General features: G+C 34.8%; 1 pseudogene; it reads right to left on the reverse strand.

The window, feature by feature from the left end:
- Nucleotides 1-2,077: 2,077 nt before the first annotated feature.
- LOC111639111 lies at nt 2,078-13,254 on the reverse strand (annotated as a pseudogene).
- Nucleotides 13,255-14,423: the final 1,169 nt, after the last annotated feature.

The following is a 14,423-nucleotide window of genomic DNA, read 5'->3' on the forward strand; positions in this document are numbered from 1 at the left end:
TGAATCCCTCTGTCATACCTATAATACTCTTTACATGGGATATACTAATATCCTAATATATTATACTAATAATGTATTTTTTGTTCATTCTTTTTGGTTATCTGACCAACCTGAATCCCCAATTGAGTCGGATAATCGATGCTCTACTGTATTAAGATTATTCAGATGGTATGTAATAACTGTTAAAAATGATGTCTTTTACCAACAATGGATCTTTTATAACCAATATATTTTCATTTTTTTTCTGTGTAATAAGGAAGATCTTTGAACTTATCACACTACACCTTTATTTTTCTGAGATAGTTTTGTTGAAAAACTAACGTTTTTGGCCTACTCTATAGGCCATCCTCAGGCTTAACGATAGAAAAAGGAACATTGACATTCCATTAAATAGAATACATAAATTTAAATACAAAAAATAACAATGGAAAAAACAAGAAAAATGACTGAAAAAATAATTCAGATATAAATACAGTACAAAACAAAGCCAGACCTAGTGATAGAAAATAAATAAAAATAAATGTACTAGTTAATACTTTAGATAAACATTGTAATAAATTGTTAAGGAATATTTGATGAACGAAGTAACTATAAACTAAGGCAACACTACGAGTTTGTGTTAAATTTCTTGACTATAAATTTCCATGCCGTTGGTAGGCTTTCTGCGTCCCTTGCATTTATGCATGCCTCTTCCAGTTTGCTCTTGTAAATTTCAATTTTTTTCAGCGGATTTCAGCTATTGTTGGAGAGTACAAAGGTTTGACAATACCTGCTTCATCCCACTTTATTATTGAGCCTTGTGTCTGTGTGAACTGGGAAAGTACCATTGTGTTGAAGCCTTTTTTGATGTCATACTTGTGTTCTTTAATTAAGTCTTATTCCCAAGTTTCTTGTTGTGACTCCAATATAGTCTTTTTTGATTCCTAGTTGTGTGTTCTCGTAAGAAATTTTATATACTCCTGCTTTTTCTTCTTTTTTAATGTGATCTTTATCATTTCTTAAGATTGTATACAGGTTTGGAGCTCTTTTTAGGACCATTCTTGTCCCCTTGTGGTTCATAATTTCTTTCATAATACCTTTTGCATTCTTGTTATCTGTGAACTTTGTGACTTTACTGGGATCATGTTTTGAACTTCTTGCTGTGCCCATCTCATATTTTTTAACCAATCCTGCTATTGTGCTTTTTATGTATCCCAATGTTTCAGCTACTTGTACAATTCTGTCAATTTCTTTTGTTCTGTCTACAACACTATCACAATATAGAAAAGCTCTTCTGATTAGAGCTCGGAATGCTGCCAGCTTATAACGGTATGGATCATTTGATTGTGATGGGATGTATATTGCCTGTGCATTGGTTTGATGTAAACACTGGTAGATAAATGCCCTTTTTTGAACAGAATGTTAATATCTAGCCCAATTCTATCTGCCACCATATTTCTTGATAATGAGATATCTCGAAATGCCTGTATCTTTTCTGGACAGATGAATTCGGCAGCTTTCATCATGCATTCCATAATTAAAGAACCATCAGTGAATGGTTTTGAATGTTTTGCTAATAAATAGCTTATTTTGTAACTGGCTCTTGTTACCAATTCATTACTTTTCATGAATTTTGTAAGCACTTGTTGCTGGCTATTAGGTGAATTCTTCATTGATTTTAATTTTTCTTCTCTTATTTTTCCTTTGAAGCATGAAAATTGTTCTTTGTGATTAGTGCTATAATGTTGTTTAATGTTGTATTCTTTAGCAACACTAATTGTTTCTTTGCAAATTAAGCATATAATTTTATTATTTACTTCCATACAAAAATAGTTCAACTCCCATCTTTCTTGAAATTTTCTATCATCATCATCAATCTTTCATTTTTTATTTAATGTTGAAAGTGACATTTTCTGTATAAAAATTAGGATTTAAATTTAGATTTTAAAAATTCAAATAACTGCAACTACATACAGTCATACCCTGAACTTACACGATAGGTGGGACCAAGTGATAACAGCGTAAGTCGAATTCACGTAAATCAGGGTATAATTTTGCATATAAATACATACAAATTATTTTTAATTGGGGCCGGAGACTAAAGAAAACAATAATTTAGAAAAAAATGTTTAATAAAATCTTAGATAATACATACATATAACAAATTATATTATTAAAATCATAAACTTAAGTTATTTTGATGTAGAAGGCTTCATAAAATGTAACAAATTCGTCTGACGGCTCAAACATTTTTTCTCCCACAAAATTTCCTCGTAGTACGCTAATAATTTTTTTTATTTCTTGTTTTGTAGAAGAAATGCGCTCTTTGTTGGAGTCTATATTTTCTAAAGTTTGTAACCCCTTTTCAATTAAACTGAGGCCTTCTGTCAATTTTCCAACCGTCATTCGATCTTCTGATTGAACTGGATCTAAAGAATCAAGTTCTTCAATGTTTTGCTCTTGCTCACACATTTCTATGAGCTCATCAATTGTCAGTTCCTGATTGTGGGAATCCAGCAGTTCTTGAACGTCATCACTATCCACTATTAAATTTATTTGCCTGGCAAGATCGACAACTTCTTCAATCACATTACCAATTTCATCAGGCTCTGGCAATGATTCCGCCTGAGTTTCAGTGGTGAAAAAAAAGGACAGAGTTTTTTCCAGACGCCATTTAAAGTTTTTTGTGAAACTTCATTCCAAGATTGTCCAATGATTCTCACTGCATCTAAAACATTGAATTGTTTCCAAAAGTCTTTAACAGAGAGCTCGTTGTTTTGTCTCATAGCTTCGTGCAGATATACAAACGATTGTCTCGTGTAATAAGCTTTGAATGTTTTGATGACTCCCTGATCCATCGGTTGAAGTAAGCTGGTTGTATTTGGTGGCAAAAATACAACTTTCACACGTGGGTCAAAATTAGTTAAAGTTGCAGGGCGTTGTTGATTATTAGCATCACTTTAAATGAAATTTGTTTAGATTGGCAATAACGTTTGACTTCAGGTATGAAGTGATGACCAAACCAGTCCTCAAAAAGGGAAGCTGTCACCCAAGCCTTACGATTCGACTTCCAAATCACAGGCAAGCCAACTTTAGACTTATTTTTCAATGCTCTTGGATTTTCTGAGCGATAAACTAAGAGAGGTTTTAACTTACAATCACCAGCTGCATTCGCGCCAACCATCACTGTCAATCAATCTTTAGCGGCCTTAAAACCTGGAAAGGTTTTCTCTTCATGCGTGATAAAAGTTCTTTTAGGCATCTTCTTCCAGTACAGGCCAGTCTCATCTACGCTGAATATGGTTTGGCTGGTATAGCCACCTTCATCTATCATAGCTTTGAATTTCTCTGGATAGTAAGACGCAGCCTCTTTACCAGCACTTGCTGCCTCTCCACTTTCTGCAATGCTATGCCAATTACAGCGACTTTTGAATCGGTTGAACCAACCGTTACTAGCTTTAAACTCTTCATCTTTAGCCACCTCTCCAGTTTTCAGTTTTCGGATTGTGTGAAATTTACCTTGTGTGAAAACTAATAAATGTTCTCGTTAATCTTATCTCGTTTTTTGGTTCGTTCACGGTTACAAGAAATCACCACATAGAGTCTCTCAAGTCTCCATAGATATAACAAACAGAAATAAATTACACAAAATAAATTGTAGCTATGCGTCGATTCCACGCGACACATCCAAACACGTAAGCTGAACAATAGTGTGTGGGGAGTGAATAATCAAGAGTGCGTGGTGCTCAAACAAAAGACGAATCGACAAGATTTGAAAATTGCGTAACTCCAGGTTCGTGTAAGTCGGGGTATTACTGTATACTTAAATTTTTTTGAATAAGTTATAAAAAAACTCACAAATCTTTACAAGCTTTTAGCTGCAGGAACACATTGGTTGAGAGCAACTATAGCGCTTCTAGCAAAATTATAACCAAGAAGAACCAACATGTGTTGAAAGGCCCTGGGCTGAGATGAAAAACATTCTTTTAACCACATATCTAAACAAAAACGAAAGTAGAAGGTTCATTCAACACTGAACAAAAGGCGGCGTCAAATTGCATTAATAAACAATTGTCTTTCTCAAGAACTGATCTGGTCCAATTTCATCTGGTAACAGAGAAAGACCAATCAAAAACTGAAAAAGGAGATTAATAACCAATAAAGTAATGATTTGCGAGACCACAAGATATTTAAGTTATATTATAAAAATTACTTTGATTATATACAAATAAACGATATTTTTTTAAAACTATTTTCACTCAAACCATTTTAATATAATTGAGATGGGTTGATGATAATAATAATTCTAATAACATTAATAATAATAATAATAATAAACACAAATTGGCAGACATGCACGAACCATACTACAAGTATATTCCACAAACAGTATTGGAAAACAACACGCACAAAATGTACTACGACAGAGATTTGGAGCATCATCATNTTATTGTTTCACCTGCACTAATAGTTTCAAGGATAATGGTAGGAATAAAATACCACATATCATTCATTGCAAAAAAAAAATTCAATGGCAATTTATATTTTTAAATTTATTGACTCAAGAGGTTTTACAATTTGGGGACAAAAAAAAAGCACAATATATCCAAATCCATGATATAACGAGGGGATCCTGTATTATAAGCAAGAAGCTTTTTAATATGAATAAGTTAAATAACTTTGTGATGTGAGAGCCTGAATTTGATAAAAATTTTAAGAAAAACAAAATTTTCTTCAATTCATTTAAATCCCAGCAAAAAATTTCAATTTAATTACCAGAGGATGATTGCATTTTTCACCCCGGAGTCACTTCCTTTCCCAGGTGACACATTCGATATGTCACTGGGAACTAACTACAAATATTCACCATTGGTTGAAAATAGTAACATGGCTTAAAGAGGACGTCAAAATCTAGGGGGAGGACCCCCAAAACAAAAGGGCAGAATCGAGGACGAGAAAGTCATCGGGGCCCAGGAGTTTGCTGATCCACCTCCTTTTCATGTGAGTGTAGTTTAACCGTGCTCCATCGCTGATCCCTTCGACTGCCATTCACCGCAGATGCCTTAGCAACAAACATTTGATAGTGAACTGTACCATCAAGGAGCCTAACTCTACCCAACCTAGCTGAGACCTCTCCACCTCGTCATCAGGATGTTTTGCGACCTCAAGACTTTGATCAAGTCGATTCAACTCAAGGTATTTAGCATCACGTGTAAAAATGTAAGCTCTCTCTCAGCTAGAAACCCATTAAAACAGTACCAACTAGTATAAAGTCTAATCGATTATGTTATGCTATATCCATTATATGATGCTATATAAAAGCTATAATGAAACTCTGTTATCCTATATATATGTGTGTAAATAGTTTACATAAATAAACATGTATTATTCTTTTATTATTAAGTTGTGGTGTGCACTTCTTCCAGCTGTCTCTCAGGCCATCTCCATTCCAAGTCCAAGTGCCTACAAATGCAACTGTTTGTGCAAAAAATGAAATTAGCAGCCATCAAGGTTTCTGTGTCTGTCCTTACAGACACAGTGGTGTCAGACTGACAACTTTGTCATCGCAAACGTGGTGTTGACCTTTCGGTCAAGTGGTGCCGAAGCAATAAGGGGCGCTTCAGCATTGTCACAGTGACATCTCATTCTCAACTTGAAATAGCAACTGAACTATTAACTGTTACTGTCCAATTCAATATTGCACTGTTTGAAAGTTTTAGATTATGGTTGTTCTTACAACTGGCAGTAAATATCTATTACATCTTTAGTCTTTACAAAATAATATCTGTATTTTCTGCTTGTGTGTTTTGAACTACCAAGGATAGAAAATTTCACAGCAATAACAATTTAATCTTTAGCCTTAAGTCTCTCATCTGTATATATAATAATTTAATAAATTCGTCCAAAAAATTTTTGTTGAATTAAAGATCTGTATTCTAAGCAAACTAGTTAAATTTTTTAAATGTTTATATCCTTAAACTAACCTGTAATATGAATAATATAACAGGATGCATCATCAGTTGGTAAAACTAAGACATCTCTAAAGTGGTGTTAACATGCAGTTAACAAGAATGTCTAAACTGACATTCACAGTTTTATCCAAATTATTGGATAATTTGAATGAGGTATAAGAATTTGTAAGGATTTGGATTGTCCAGTAAGCCTATCTATAAAACAATCTCAGATACTAACATTAAATATATTAATAGTAAGATAGTATAATGCTATAAAAATAATAAGAAAATTTTCTACAAATAATAAATCCATAGTACCCCATTTAATTAAAAGAATCAAATTTGAGAATGCTAATACTTTTTTTTTATTGTAGTATCTAGTTATTTTTTATTCTTTCATATCTAGTATACTGACTTATTTATATGTAGTGATGTATAACTACTAACAAATCATATTTAAAAACCATATACACATTCAAACTGATTTAATACCACTATTTGTTTACCTCTGAAACTGATACTAAATTTGTGTGTGATAAAAAAACTAAAGAAATTCAGACAATAAGAATTATGTAAATAATGAAGTCCTCACGTAAAGTGAGGACTTCATTTAGTTTTGGACAAACATTTGAGTTTGGAAGTCAAATGACTTGATGGCAATAATGTCATTTGCAATGCAAAATTATACATTTAGTAATTTATAGATAATAAACAGGTCTAATAAAACAGGCCACTATAAAAGGATAACGTATCAAGGTTTGACTGATAAATACTGTATATATTGGGTTGGTTTGGAAAGTAATTTACTTTTTTATCACCAGAGGGGTTAGTTATATTTTTACCTGCCAATTTAATTTCATTCTGAATTGTGTTGCCATTACATATTTTGACAGCTGACATTTCAAAGCTATTTGTAAAAAATGTTGTCTGATTCTTTGCAGTTTTTTTTTTTGGTGTCCCATCAAATATGAAAGATCAAAAGCAGCATTTTTGATGTATTTTGCTTTTTTATTACCAAAAAGATAAGAATGCTGTTCAAGCAAGAAAAAATTATGTGACATGTATGGAGATGATATGTTGACAGAACAACAATGCCAAAACTGGTTCTGGCAAAAATTTCGTTCTGGAAATTTCGATATTGAAGATGCACCATATTCTGGAAGATGAGCTGAAGCTGAGGAAGACAAAATAAAGGTATTGATTGAAGCAAACTGCAAATATTGTTTGTTAAGTTATGGCAATGCAATATTTGGGTGTCTGCTTTCCAGGAGGTCATTTTAAGGATAACTGGTCCCTATTCAGGCATTACAGACATGGAGAAAACCCGGAAAACTCCATGTGGCCAGCCTATATTGGTGAGGTATGAACCCACAACTGAACTCCCAGTGTTCAGGGAACAGAACCACTTGGCCACTGGTTGGCCAACTGCTGAATAACATGGAAATTGCTAAGAGATTAAATTTGTTAAATTCAATTGTTTATGATCACTTAAAACAATCATGGAATAGAAGAGATGAGCTGGCACAAAGTACTTCAAAAGCTGATATTCACAAAAAAAATTATGCTCTCTGTTTAGGGGATTTTAAGGAAATTGTTTGTTTGAGCTTCTATTAGACAATTCCACAATTGATTCGAAAGTGTACTGCCATCAACTGGACAAATTGAATAAAACCATCAAACAGAAAAGGCCAAAAGTGAACAACAGAACAGGTGTAGTGTTTCACCATGATAATGCCAAACCTCAAACAAGTTTGGTAACTTGTCAGAAACTGTTACAGCTTGGATGGGATGTGCTACCACACTCACCATATTCACCAATTTGGTACCCTCAGATTATTACTTGTTCCGGTCTTTACAAAATTTTTTTAAATGGTAAAACATTTACTTCAAATTTTTCAGATACTTCAAGGATTTCAAAAATCACTTGGATCAGTTTTTTGTAAGCAAAGATCAAAACTTTTATGAACATGGAATCATACTACCACCAGAAAGATGGCAACAGGTATTGGAACAAAACAGTCAACATATAATTCAATAAAATATTTATATATTATAAGAAAAGTTTTTCCCATGGGAAAAAAACAAAATTACTTTCTGAACAATAGTTCCATATTTTGTCATATTTAAATGAACAAGTTTAAAAAAAATGAAAGGCTTTGAATTGCTCAATTGAATACATAAAATTTCAACAAGGTGCAAAAAAATTTTTTTTTTGCTGCATGTGTCATATTAGGAAGTTGTACATTACATTTTATCCACTCTCAAGATTTTCTATAATGGTGCACAGGAATTATATAGGCCTAATAAGGATATGTTTCAAAAGTTAAGGGTTATTAGCAGGTTGGAAGCAGGCCAATCCTAGGTCAAGGATCTTAAGAATTTTACATGTAACTTTCTGTTCACAAGATTTAGTTTCTTGAAATTATTTCCAATGTACATCAGAGAGACTAATATAGAATTGTCCAAAAATCAACTATTCTTGATAATGACTAGTTTAATTTAATTAAAAAATTTACTAGAAAAAGATAGAAAGGTGTTTTAAAATTAATATATAAAGTTCTAGCTTAATGCACATAGAATGACTAAAGAATATATTTTTTTTTAATCCAGTTTTTTTTTTGTTCTATAACTTTAAAATAAATAAAATAGAAGCAAATTACTTTCTCCAAAATATACATTACTGCAATATGTTCCTGAATAATTATATTACAGAATGTCACATCTGTAATCAGTTTATCTTTTATTCATTGAATTGATTCATCTAATAATTCCAGTGTATTTCATTTCCAGCAACCAGTAATATACTTGACAATCTTAATATAAGAAAAATTCCATTTATATGGAATTCCTGCTTTTTAGTAGTGGAATCATTTTATGAATACACACAAAAATAACATTATTCACATTGTGAAATGACTATTAAATTTTAAAAAAATTATTCAAAATTTGTTAATTATTAAGAAAAACATCATTATATTAAAAATTTGGTTTAACCTTATGGAGAGAAAACTCCATAAGGTTAAACCAAATTTTTGTAAATTGAATTATTTGAGTTTTGAAATCATTAAATGTAGATTGGATAAAATGCAACAGACTGACTCAATAACATTGATCAAGTATACACTGATATACTGATGGTTTGGTTTGGTGTGATACAACATTGCAACAGATTGATGCCTTCCAGGACTTTCTATAGAAAACTAGTTCCTATTTAGATGTACAGTACTGTACAGTAGACTCTCATATAATGCAACAAAAATTTTGCAACTAGAATTCATACAGTGCAATAAACAATCCTGTATAACGCATAAGATAAATTTCACGTTTTCATATGGTTTCAGATTTTTTGTTTAGAAAAGTGAAAATACACACTTACCAGTTGTTTATGTATGAACAGTGAAGCCAACAGTTTAAAAAATAATTTTTTGTTATAAATAATCTTCAACCTCTGGTACAAAACAGTTATAAAATCAATTTTTAAACATTTTGCATGTAATCCATGTTTTTTTATTAGCTCTCCAGTGAACAAGGAAGTGTTGATTTGTCAAGTTTTTCATTACATGTGGATTTAATATACAATTAATTAACATTGGCTTAGTTATATATTCTCCAGCTGCATTAGAACACAAAAGTAAAGTTATCCTCTCTTTTGATGGCTTGAAACCAGAAGCGAAGTCTCATCTTTTGCAATATATGTTCTGTTTGATGGCCAGATGGCCCATTGGTGAAGATGGCAGCTTACTGCTCTGGGGGCTCTGGGATCGAATCTTGATGGGTCAAGGAATCCCAGGAATTTTTCAAGGGGGGGTCCCGTTCAGATATGTCAGGCCCCGTCCCTCACCACCTGGTCGCCCCATTGTGGGCCTGGCCGAACCATAATGGGCCTGCTATAAGACGCTCTCTTAGTGCCCACAGGGTGGAAAGAGTATAAAATATATACAGTTTAACCCGATTATAATGACATCGGGTGTAACGACAACCCTAATATAACGTCAAATTTTTATCGGTCCCACGAATTTACTATACTAGATAATGTTAAAAAACCCACTTGTAACGACATAAAACCCTGTTTTAACGTCATATTTGAAGCACTCTTAAATTTACAAAATTAAATTATAAATTTTATTTATCAAAGAAAATACTACGTGTTCAGTCCTACGGTCAGAGTCTGCTTCCTAGAACGATTGTGGGTGGTACTGTCACCACCTGATTCAATGGGGTGAAATGCACCACCCCTTTAAACGACGTGACAGTGGGTTAGTCTGCATAGCTCTCATACTTGTGTTGTAGTTTAGCATCAAATCAGGTAAAATGGCTAGCTTAAAAAGGAAAGCGTTAACATTAGACTGCAAAGTACAAATAATTAAAGCAGTGAAAGTGGAAGAAAAAAAGCAGACGTACGCAGAGACTTTGGTTTAGCAAATTCTACAGGTCTCGTAAAACTTCATCAGAAATAATGAGCAAAATCTACGACTTAAAAAATGACATTGATAAACAATTTTTAGGTAAAAATGCCTACAATCTAAAATAACTGACTTTTTTTAAGTGAATATTTTTATTGTTTCTTTTTAATTGATATACATTAATTTAACCTAAAAGTGAAAGATATTGGACTTCATGTCTATTGATAGATAAGCAAGAAACGAGAAAATTATCATCCAGGCATTAATAACACCTGGATGATAATTTTCTCGTTTCTTGCTTAATTTAACTTTTTGTTGCCTTTTGATTCGACATTATTCTCAAAACCGAAAGTGCCGCCATTATCGAAACTTGACAAATAAAAATTTCTTATAAAAAATAATTTTTGAAATTTTTAATTACATCGTTGTAAATTTAGACATAATAATGTAAATAAAGTTGATTTAAATATTTAGTTTGCACTTTTATACATACGATATTAAATTAGATGAATTTTATAATAGATTCTTAAACAGACTTGATACTTTTATGGGACTGAAATTATGACCCCGCAGATAACGACACTCGGTTATAACGTCAAAAAATTGTCGGTCCCATGAATGACGTTATAAGCAGGTTAAACTGTATATATATATATATAATGTTCTGTTGGGCATTTTTTTCCAATACAAGTCTATAACATTGATGAATTTGGTTTGTTCCGCTATATAATTGCCTTCCTCTATAATTTTGGAAAAATGTTTGGGAAATCTTTGACCCTTTGCGATAACAGTTAAAATTTAGAGACATGTTTGAATTTGCATAAATTGATCTGATAATGTATGCCCCCTATAATGTGATTTCCTACAACGCAGAATGTATCCCCCGTGTTGTATGGGAGTCTATTGTATATAAACAAAGGAAATCTGGAAATTTACATGACCAGCCTGTTGAAGAAGTATGAGCCTGCAATCAAATACCAGTGTTCAGTGGTTTTATCCTCTTGGCAACTGTCAGGACCTTTAATTGATAGAAGGCATAATATGATGTAATTTTAACCATTCCAGTATTTTAGAAAAATTTTCAAAGTAAATGATAATTCTCAAATGGAGAATAATGCAAGAGTATAAAGAAGCAAAAAAAAAATTAAATTCTTTAAAATAATTCATGAAAAATTTGAGAAATCAATTTATTACACAGCAATTTATTGAGTGCCCTTTATCTTATAAATACAATTAGGCTGCAATTTGAAAAAATTATAGACCTATAAATTCCCACTGTCATCCGTCCGTCTTTCCTTAATCTCAAGAATGGAGTTAGATAGATGAAATCTGAAAACAGATATAGTTTATAGTTTGTAAAGAAAAGGCCTTAACTCGATGGTATAGCCAGAAGGAAAGGAAGAGGGAGGGATGAAGATAGGGTGGGGTGAAGGGTGGGGAATGGGTGGGAATGGGAAGGAAAAGAGCGAAGGGGATAAGAAGAGAATAAGGGCACCAGCCGCAAACCGTCCGTACGGAGGGGACAATTTACAAATAACGTGTATGGATTAAAAGAACGCGTGAAGGATACAGAGAGTAAAAATGGTGCCTTTGATAAGCATGGCCAATAGCTAGAGAAGAATAACACAAGGTGCCGGATGGAGTATGAACAGGGAGGCACCTTAATAGTTGGGTGCAATGGAGTAGGTGGACGGATACAGTCAGGTAAGAGTCAGCGAGTCTTAGGAGCTCGAAGGTGAGGGAGCTGGAGAGAAGACTGTGTTAGGTGCTGGAGGGTTGTAGTCCGTGAGGTGGAGTTTGTTAACATAGTTAACGAAAGCCATAAACGTGTCCTTGTCTTCGATGAAGGCACTAAGGTGGCAGGGCCAGTGGTGACCATTGTTTGTTAAAGTTTCTTTCAGATGTTGGCAGTGCACAGTGTGTTTCGAACAGGTAAAGATGAGATGGAATGGGTCATCTTTTTCTTTGATGGTACAGTCACAGAGACTGTCTCCCTTTTTTAGGAAGCGGTGCAGGTAGCATTTGAAGTTCCCATGTGCTGTTAAAATCTGGGTAAGAACGTGATTTGTGCTCAGGTGTTTGAGGTTGGATCTATGGACAACGTCAGGGAGGAAATTGTGGGTGATACACCCAGTGGAACTGCTGTCCCACTCCCTTTGCCACCATGACATAAGAGTGGCAGAAACTTCGCTGCATACATAAAAGATTGGAATTGAGTAGTAGGAGAGGTGAAATGCCACCTTGTGTGCTTTCTTAGCAAGGCCATCTGCCCTTTCATTGCCCCTGATTTCAGAGTGTCCTTTAATCTAGTAAAAATTAATGGAAGCAGCACCTTTGAGTGCCTTCATGATATTCAAAGAGTTGCGGATGATCGGAAGTTTATGATTCCTTTTTTTAATTTGATGTAGGGCCGTAAGGCTGTCGCTGATGATGTTTATTGTTCTACCCCTAAACAGTTGAATGTTGTCTTGCACATACTTCAGGGTTTTCCAAATTGCTAGAGACTCTGCTTGGTTGTTAGTGCAGTTCTTATGAAGTTTAAATGCTGCTTCCCAAAAAATTTTCTTATGTGGGTCTTCCAGACAGGCTGCTGCACCAACAGCTCCAGATGCCTTAGAGCCGTCAGTGTAGATGCAGAGCCCCTCAGGGGTTTGAGGAGGATGGGGGTCAAAATTGGAGATGATCTGGTTTGCGGGATGAATGACGGATTGATCGACGTTGAGATCCAGGCCGTGCTCTCGGACCTCATCCACCAGTGGGTGGATCTGGTCGGGTAGATTGTAGTTAGTAACAGTCTTGTGAATATACTCTTGGCTGGTGTTGGAGGAGTTCTTGTTCACTAGGAGATTCTTAATGTATTTATAGATGATCACAAGGTTAACTGGAATCAGGCCAGAGATCACCAACAGGGCGTCCATAGGGGCAGTGATATATGCTTTAGTGACTGCTATTGCAGCAGCCCTCTGAGCAGAGAGGAGTTTCCTTCGGATGTAGGTCCTGTTTGCTGTGTAACCCCAAACCTAACATCCATAGGTGAGGATGGGTTCGACAACTCATTTGTAAATGATTTTGCTGTTGGTGCTGTCCAAGCCCCAACAATTCCTGGCAATGAATCTCAGTTTATGGCTTGCAGTAATAGCTTTGTCGTAGGAGTAGTTTACATGGTCTTTCCATGACAGTTTTGGATCCAGGATGACTCCGAGATACTTAATGGTGTTTGTATATTGAATTCTCTGACCATTAATCCAGATGGAGGGCTTTGTGCTGCATTTTTCATAACTGATGAGAAGATAATTATCTTGACTCCAGTTATAGACCAATTTTAGGAAATTGTTTGTGTAGTCCTGAAGCACTTCTTGATTCTGATGGGATAGCAGAATGATGGTATCATCTGCATAGCCCTGGACATAAGGGTTACCATCTTGGGGGCGTGCCTGGAAAGGTTGAGGATTCCGTTATATAAGATATTCCACAGGAAGGGTCCTGACTTCGATCCCTGTGGGCATCCCCTCGAAATAGTGGAGTAGTGGAGGACCCTACCTTTATCAATTGCTAGGGCTTTCCTGTCATTGAGGTAACTCTTCAGTAATTGGAAGATATTGACCGGGCAGTGGGCCCTAGAAAGAGTGGCCAGGATGGCTGGCCACCAGGCGTGATCAAAGGCCCCCTTGAAATCAATACTGACAATGATAGTGTGGTTGTCCTTTTGTTTGGCATTTTGCACATATTTGGTGACCCTATCCAAAGCATGGTGAGTGGCTTTTCCTTTCATGAAACCATACTGGTTGGGGTTTAGAGTGTTGTTAGCTTTAAGGTGGTATAGGATTCTTTCAGAGAGGAGAGCATCCAGTACCTTCCCAATCACAGAAAGGAGAGAGATAGGGCGGTAATCCGTAGCCTTTGTCGGTGGAGTGTCCTGGGTTTTTTGAATAAGTTTCACAGAAGCCTCCTTCCACTTTTCTGGGAAATATCCGCAGTTCAGGCAGTTGTTGAATACGACCAGGAAAGTGGTGGGGATAGCAGCGTAAGCCTGCTGGGCCATCTTCCAGGTGATGGCATCTGGCCCTGTATATTATTCCGTTAAACA

Source organism: Centruroides sculpturatus, unplaced genomic scaffold (genome assembly GCF_000671375.1).
Source record: "Centruroides sculpturatus isolate CEXI.00-Female unplaced genomic scaffold, Cexi_2.0 scaffold1238, whole genome shotgun sequence".
NCBI classification, from domain to species: Eukaryota; Metazoa; Arthropoda; class Arachnida; order Scorpiones; family Buthidae; genus Centruroides; species Centruroides sculpturatus.